A 9,373-nucleotide genomic window follows, 5' to 3' on the forward strand; every position below is an offset into this window, starting at 1 on the left:
ATACAACATACAATAATAGATATCACAAACGAATAACTCACCCTAAACAGGGGTCCCAAAAATCCAACTGAATAATAAGTCTGAGAAACTGGTACAGACAAATAACGTTTTACGGGCCAACACACCGTCCGTTACAACCAAACTCAGAGGGTGAACTGCCTCATGACAAAGAATGACCCATAGATGTCACCGGACTTTGTGACGTAGCAAAACAATTCAAAAACAAAAAAAATACAAGACACTCTCGCCCCGTACACGTACTACCAGTAGAGGAAATAAAAAAAAAAAACAGAGTTAGGAGAAAGAAGTAGACACTTGTCTATACTACGCGACACTGGACTCGTACGTTTCACTGGAGGACTGCACCAGGACCGACTTCATAGCCAGACTAACAGTCCCGGTCTCAACGCTCTCCGGTCTTGAACTGCCGCTTTCCTACACACTGTGTCTCTGGTCTGAGCAGGCTTATGATCAGATGACCATAACACGGGCGCTATTCAGGTGCAAAGTTCATGTCATTACTGTCCCTTGCCTTTCAATATAGCACGCTAAACTGTATGCTGATCACACACAGTTAACCCTTTTGCGTCGCGAATAGGGTTATAACTGTCAGGTGGGGTTTAGTCGCTTAAGTAGGGTATGATATGATGGTCCCGTATCCCCAGCCTGAACAGAGTAACACAAGAACCTAAAAATAATGGCATGTAAAATACGAACATCGAATAACAGTTATTCAACTGAACAGTTAGTGAATAACAACAGTTATCAATATGAACAATATTTAATAATAATTAATTATAAGTTATCAACATATTTACATATACATCACTATCATTGAAGTTATCATTGAATAAATAATTAGTCTAACATCACGCCAATAAATTTACATAACACACCTTCACGCTCACACTCCATCTCGGTGCCCAACGTAACCTCAACTCCCAACACCTCAACAACAAGAGTTACTGCACAACTCCAAGGGCGGAAAGGCGACACGCTTTCCCATAGCCCAAAGCCTAACACCAAGGGGGAAACAAACAACCAGACCAGCTACCTAGATCACAACAGAAGCTCTCTCTCTTGCGGGAACTAAGGATGACGTAAACACACACATACACAATACTCTAGACAACAAAACGCACTTAAAAGAAACTACTTCCTATACGCTAAAACACCAGTATTAAATGTAAAGAAAACTTCACGCGCGCACGACAATAACAATATTTATATATATTATTTTTAATATGTCTGAAATGTTATGTATGCGTTTTTCTTCATTTCTCATGAATGTCTTTACATTTTTACAAAGCTTTTATTAACTCACTCTTTCTGTCTGTCAGGATTCTTCTTCTCCTACTTCCCATTCTCGGATCAAGTTGAAACTTTGCACAATTATTCATTGTCGATGACAACACATTTATCAATAACAAAAATAAACAAGATTTCAAAGAGGCTTGGTTGCCACCCCCAAAATGGTGTCGACCGGTGCGGACCGCACCCTCGCCCCGCCCTCCCCCCCCCCCCACCAATGACGCCACTGCACCAAGATACCTACTTCTCTCAGAAAAAGCGAAAAAGACTGGACTCCTAATCAACAAAAAGAAAACAGAAGTTATGAGGATCAACAACAGACAAGAGAACCCAGTCATGCTACAGGGAGAGAACATCCTTGATACGGTCCACTTCACTTATCTGGGAAGTAGAGTTAGTAAAGACGGCGGAGCTGATGATGATATACTAATTCGGATCAATAAAGCTAGGTCTGCATTTTCAACTCTTCAAACAATCTGGCGCTCTAAGGCACTATCTCTACATAACAAAATACGAATCTATAATACAAACGTTAAGTCTCTCCTTCTATACGGTTCAGAAATTTGGAGAGACACTAAAACAAATATGGAAAAGCTCCAGACTTTTGTTAATACGCCGGATATTAGGAATTAGTTGGCCAGAAAAGATAACTACTGTAGATTTGTGGGAGAGAACTAGACAAAAGCCCATAGCCCAGGACATCACAAAACGAAAATGGAGCTGGATATGACACACCCTGCGAAAATCAGCTACCAATGTTGCAAGGCAGGCACTTGACTGGGACCCACAAGGAAAGAGGAAAGTGGGCAGACCCAAGCAAACCTGGAGGAGGTCAGTCATCAGTGAAGGTGGAGGTACTGGAATGACATGGGAGCAGATGAAGAAAGCTGCTCAGAGCCGAGTTCGGTGGAGAGGCGTGGTTGGGCCCTATGCTCCAATGGGAGTACACAGCATTAAGTAAGTAAGTAAGTAAAATCTAGAACTAAAATTCAGACTAAAGCTAGAATTGTGATCTAGGCTTGAACTAGATTTCTAGACTAGTTCTATAACTTAATCTAGTTTAGATCAGGATCTAGACTCTTGATCTAGATATGACTCTTGATCTGGATCAAGACCTTAATTTAGATTTAGATCTCGATTTAGAATCTAGATTATGTCTAGATTTAGACTTTGTGTTTCTAGACTAAATAGACCCTAGAACTAAATCTATAGCCTAATCTAGACTAGAATCTAGATTTGATCTAGAAATAGAATGTAGATCTATTAGAGCTAGATCTAGGTCAATATTATGATCAGGATAAGTAGGTTTACTACTGGGTTATCGTGCACTTATGCTGTTCGCATCAGATTCACTTCTTGATGTGATACTACTGCTTACATAATAAATAAATCCGCACCCAAAGCTATTAGAAGATTAACTATTTCCTTAATGGATTATACATGTAAATTTTGTTCAAATTGCTTAATACAATTAAATCTAAATGTAGATCTATGTCTGGCCTCTATTTATTGTAATTTAGATGGTCGTCAAGTGTATAGCCTAATGACGAGTAGGGAAAACTGCGCGGTATAAATGTAGTTCGTTTTTTTATTAAACTTACAATTGAAACGAAGTTCGTATTAAAATTCTTTTTAAAAACAACATTTGAATCAATATTCTAATTCATGAGATAGTTAATAAATGGAAAATCTATTTTAAAATGATCCATTGATACTTTTTCCATTGTGACCTTAGATGCAAAAATGTGTCAACAGTGAGTTTAAAATGTTATCAGCTAAATATAAAACTACTTTTAAAATAATCTATATTATGGGAAAAGCATATACAATTATAACTCTCTTTAATGTAGAATTTTTTTCCCTTTTCGATACCAAATAAATTATTTGTTTCAAATGAAGTGTCTAATTGGTTAACTTTTTAATTGATTTATGTTTTTTCACCAGAAAATTCCTCAGTGGAAACTGTTAAAGGGACTACGATGAATTTTGTTTCTCTTTAGCTAAACTCGACCTTGGCAGCGCCAGAGAATGACTAATCCTTCATTTCTAACATAATAATAATACAAATCTTTATTGTCCGTAAGGAAATTTGTCTTACAATTTGTGCATTACACCAAACAAAACATTATAACTATCAAAGACCAAAATGTACATTCTCACCAGACTCACTCATAATTTACATGCGAAAAGTTTATATTAAATAGTTTCTATTAAATGATTTGACTGCCTGAGAAATAAAAAAAGTTTTCTGTCTGTTTGTCTTTGCTTTCGGTGTCTTGTTTCTCTTTTGTGATGGAAGGATTGGATTTGTTTTTTTCAAAACAAATCGTGGCATGTTGCATTTGAAGCTTTTTATTGCATTTTGTAATTGTTGTGGCCATGTCTTCATCACTAATATTTGTCGATGAGCTCCCATGGCTCTTGGTGACTCATTATTTGCCGAAAGTTAAAATCCAGACCAAGATACTAGCAAACTTGGAGCACCATCTGTGCAGACACCATTCATTGTGTCCCAAAAGATTTTAGCATTAAAAAAAGAAACAATTTTTTCTTATACATCACGTGCTGCTAAAGAGAAAGTCGTTTTCAAAATCACCATCATTTATATTCCTAAACTTATATCTAAAATTCTGGGGATCCTTGTCAGCGTTGAAGTGCTTTTGAATTCATGCGTCAACTATTAAAGTAAAAATATACCGTAAAGAAATTGGCATTATATTTTGTGTTTTTTTAGCGTTCTTTTGATCGAGATCCATTTTAATTGTTTGCTTAATAATGAAATGTTACTTTCAATAACATGGACTAGTAAAAGAGTGTGTATTATTAATTACAAACGAAATAGATTTTCAATGACGTCAGGACGTCATCATATGATTCCAAAATATTGTCACGTGACGTTATGAGTTAATTTACATTAATTTAAATTGTTACAAATATTTACGCTGCTACAATGAAAATGTTTTAAAACATTTTGATTTAAGTGTCTGCATTATTTATCTTCGAATGACATTAATGAAATTGAAACTTTCAATGGAAAAATTTTGCAAAATGTCAAGTTTTACACGTCGAAATATAAACACACACAAAAAAAACATATTTTCGATGGCCCTTAGGCTACCCCTAGTTTGAAAGACCCCTGCTCTAGATCAGTGATGTCCAACCTTATTCGGTCTGCGGGCCATTTTAATTTTCGACATTCGTGTCGCGGGCCATAACACCAAAATGAAAAAAAAATACAATAAGCTTTTTAAAGTTTTATTTGTGGACCTACTTACATAAATTAATGTGATACATGAAGTTTATCCAAAACCATCTTTTCAATATCTGGCTGCATAGATGAAACACCAGGTCGGAGCACTGAATCTAGATGTTCATCCGTGAGGCGATTACGTCACTTGGTTTTCACCCGTTTCATCATTGAATAAATTTGTTCACACAAATAAGTGCTTGAAAACATTGTGATCATCCTTAGCGCTTATTTCGAAGATTTGGAAAAGTTTCTGCAGGTAACATAGAGTAAAAGTTAATGGTCTGCATCACTTGAAATTTGTCAAGCAGGGATGTCTGGTTTGTAAGTCAATCCGTTCCAGTTGCAGATCTGTCGGGCACTTGACACATCGTCTGCAAACGGATTTTCAAAAAGACGGATTTCATTTTTTAAATTCTGAAAATCCACAAATCTTTTACTGAAATTATTCATCAAGAGCCTCAGAAGTTGGATCATTCTTTCTTTAGGGGAAGACATATTTAGCTGCTTATCATTTTGTAGAGTGGTACAATTTGGAAAGTGGACAAGATGCACCTTTTCCGCCTGTTGAATGAAGAGATGCAATTTTTTTTTGAAACACATATGTTTGCATACACATGCGAAATCAATTTGTCTTTCCCTTTAAGTTTGGTGTTGAGTTCATTTAGATGTGATGTGATGTCTCATAAAATAGCCAAATCCCAGAACCATGATTGGTCGTTCAGTTGTGGCACTTGTTTTGATTTATCGGTCCTAAATATTTCAATTTCGTGTCTCAAATAAAAAAAAACAAAACGTTTTAACACCTTTCCTCGGCTTAACCATCCCGCACTTCATTGTGAAATAGAACGTCTTCATATTCGGACTCTATTTCTGTCAGAAAATCGTTGAAAGTTCTGTGATTCAACGCCTGTGATTTGATGAAATTTACAGTGTTGAGCACAATCATCATCACATGGTCCAGATTCAAAACCTTTCCACAGAGATTTTGTTGGTGAATGATACAGTGAAGCCGCAGGGGTTCAGTTCCAGTTGACTCAACAACTTTTTAAATAACTCATGCTGTTAGCCCGCTGTGACATCCAACCATATTTCTAGCGCCATCAGTAGTCACTCCAACTAATTTATTCCAAGGAAGAGCAAGGTCCTCTATGATGGTTGACACTTCTTTGAACAGGTCTTCTCCAGTTGTAGTCCCATGAATGCTCCTCATAGCTGCTAACTCCTCTTTTATATCAAAATTGATGTTTTTACCGCGAATAAATACCAAGAGTTGCGCACTATCAGTTATGTCAGTGGACTCGTCAGCAGCAATAGAAAACATTTCAAATTCTGCTGCTCTGTCTTTTAATTGTAAATGAAGATTTACCCCCATATCTTCCACTCGCCTTGTAATTGTCATGCGAGAAATGCTGACAGCTTCTACTGTATTCTTCTTTTCAGGACACATTTCTTCCATCACTGCTAGCAAGCACTTTTTTACACATTCGCCATCGGAAAAAGGCTTCATTACTCTACTTAAGATGTGAGCAACTCTTTAGCTGGCCCTTATCGCACACTCTTTTTCTTGTCTTTTTTTGTTAAATATTCTTGTCAATCCCCCAATCTCTAGTCGTAACTTGCCAATCTTGTCTTCGCGGCTCAAACCAAGAATGCCACCATATGTGTTTATGTGTTTGGCTTCATAATGCCTTTTATGTTCTTTAAAAACAGCCACACTTTCTTTACAAATCAAACATGTTGGCTTACTATCATATTCCACAACAAAAGTAAAGCTCTGTCCACTTTTCTTGAAAGTTTCTACATTCAGAGTCCACTTTTCGTTTCTTAGGCTCTGCCATTTCATTCAATCTTAAACGTTAAACACTACGGTATCAATCGCTTTGACATCAAAAGTACGCAACCCAAAATGATGCATCGATGATGCTCTTTGTTGCACACACAAGGTGTCAAGGACACGGCTAGCTCAAGACAGTAGCGGAATTTTCCAAGAAGTAAAAATAGCTGTCTAGTTTTATCGCCATTGAAAAAAAAACAACACTTGTTTTCTTACAATACAAAAAATATTTACTATAAATATTAAAATACCAACATAAAGATGGAATTCATCAAAGAATGAGTGAGAATCCTAAATGAAAGAGAATATTTTTTCAACATTCTAATTTTTTAATTTTAAAAAAAAAAAATTATTTTTTTCATTTTTTTTTTTTTTTTTTTACATTTTGTTCCAATGCTTTGGCGGGCCGGTTAGAAGCACGTCGCGGGCCGGATCTGGCCCGCGGGCCGTAGTTTGGGCATCGCTGCTCTAGATGATATAAAGAAAAAGCACTTAGAATAGCTATCAATATAGAGTTTAATAGTGCACTTAGACAATACAGGAGTGTATAAAGTTACAAACAAACATTTTCATTATTAAGAAAATCATTTGTACTTTATTGCATTAAGGTTTTAAATTGTTTTATAATTGTAATATTTTGTTATATTATTATTGGATGGATGAGAGTGGAAACTCGCAAGATAACATTTTAATTAACGATCAATGTTACTAAAATTTTAACATTTACTGAATCTATATTCATACTATCTAAAACTTGTTTTAGTATTAACTTTGAAACCAATTAAATAAACAAAATGCCCACTCTTCATTGATGCAGAGCGTAGAATGTCATTCACTTAACAGTTAATAGTTCATATCCATAAGTCAATGGGAAATAACGTCGTAAATATATGCAGCCATATATGTCATATCCATACCTAACCAAGTTCACATACGTAGCCAAGTGCTAGGGAGCAAGATTTAAAGTAGATCTTTGAGTTGTAGAAGGTCGCACAATTCCCAGAAACATAGTTTTGACCTAAAAAAGGACAAAAAAAAACGAAGTTACATTCTATACTAATAGGTACGAATACATTAAATTATAAATAACTTTCCAAATAGTTAATACTAATGTTAGATTTTTCCCACACCTCTCTCTCTCTCTCTCTCTCTCTCTCACACACACACACACACAACACACACACACACCAAAGTTCACTTTTAAAATTGATAAGACTACTTTAAGAAAACAAACATTCATAAGCAATTTTAAGAAGCTATAAGAACCATATTTTTGACCGAAAGATAAAAAAAAAATCTGCCACGGATGACAGACGCAGGCGACAAAAAGAAACCCAAAAAAGAAGGCCAGGCAAAAAAAAAAGGATTTTAGACTTTAGATATGAAACTTTTATGTAGGTTAGAGCAGGGTATCACATGAAAAACTACACAATCCCCACTCTCAGGTCATATTCACCCTAGTCCACAGAAGGATATTGGAGATTTGAACCATAAACTAAAAAGTGTCAAGGACGCTCAATTAAACTTCCATCTTGCCAACTAAAACTATCAAAACTTCCTTTTTTCTGTACATCAGATATACTATTGAAAAATGAATCCTCAATAATAAATATTTATAACGTTTTCTATCGCATCAAAGCCCAATCGTCAAAGGAGACCTAAACACTGACCTGCAACGTGACCAATAGCTCGTTGCCACGTCACAGGTCTGTACGACGTGATAATTATTATTATAGCTTTTATACAGCGCTACTTTCATGCTTATAGCATGCTCAGAGCGCTTTTAGTCCAATCTCATTTGTGGACCAGTTGGGGGGGGGTATCTAGGAGTTGCTTTTCCGCTCAGTAAACACAACTCTGCCCGAGTCGGGTGTCGAACCTCGAGCCCCTTCTAGGTAGCCAAGCGCACTTGGCCTCTCGACCACGCTTCCCAATGAGCTATTGGTCTATAGTGCCCTCAATTTGCGACGTCACAGGCCAGAGTTGAAGCCCACTATAACGATTTATTCTATTCACTTTTCATTTTTCTGCGGACCCCTTGAGGTCGTTTCGAAGACCTCTTGAGATCAGCGGATCACAATTTGAGAAACACTATACAATAACACTCAGAAATTAGAGCATACATTACAGCTTGCACCGTAAGACACTTTACTTTTCTACTTCAAAGTCCAAGATGCCGATAAAACGGCTATTGTCTAGAGTAGTTTAGACAGTGTGGGTAAACAAAAAAATCTGCTAGTGTTGAAATAACCTCGAAGTTGTACATTTTGGTCATAAGGTGCATAAGTGCCGGCTCTAATTCTTCTCTTAATTTTTTTATCATAAAGTTTGTCATTTTAACCTAGGGCAGGGCATATATTTAATAGCATTTGTTGTTGTTTTTTAATTGAATCAAACTAAAATTATATTTATGTTTATGAATTGTACTTTTTTAAAACACGTCAATAAAGACTAAAGAATTACCAAAGATGTAAGCTTTCCAAGTATCATCCAGAGGGCTACCATCATAGGACCAATAATGTTTCTGAGTACCTGTGTCATATTCCAGGCCTACCCAAAGTTCCACATTATAAGAATTCAAGAGGGTGACTTTGTAGTTTGTGTCGGCACCAACCAGATCGCCTTGAAAAGTCACTGAGAAATAAGAAATGTTTTTTTTTTTTGTAAAGATACTTTTAATTAAATAACTTTTAATGAACTAATTCATTAAGTTTGTTTTTTTATCTCATTTGTTATTGGTTTGTAATTATTAAATACAAAAAAATTTAGATAAATACATCAGGTTTGTTATCCAACATGCACAAAAATTATTATTTGAAAACAAAAGCACGTTCAATGGACAGAGCGCTGATTACCGCCCTGATTACCTCCCTGATTACCGCCCTTTCTGCAATATAAAACAAAATTGATTTAATTACCACTAATTTATTAACTAATGTGTTAATTTTTTTTATTGATTCGTGTATTGTCATCGATTA

Source organism: Biomphalaria glabrata, chromosome 14 (genome assembly GCF_947242115.1).
Source record: "Biomphalaria glabrata chromosome 14, xgBioGlab47.1, whole genome shotgun sequence".
In the NCBI taxonomy this organism is placed as follows: Eukaryota; Metazoa; Mollusca; class Gastropoda; family Planorbidae; genus Biomphalaria; species Biomphalaria glabrata.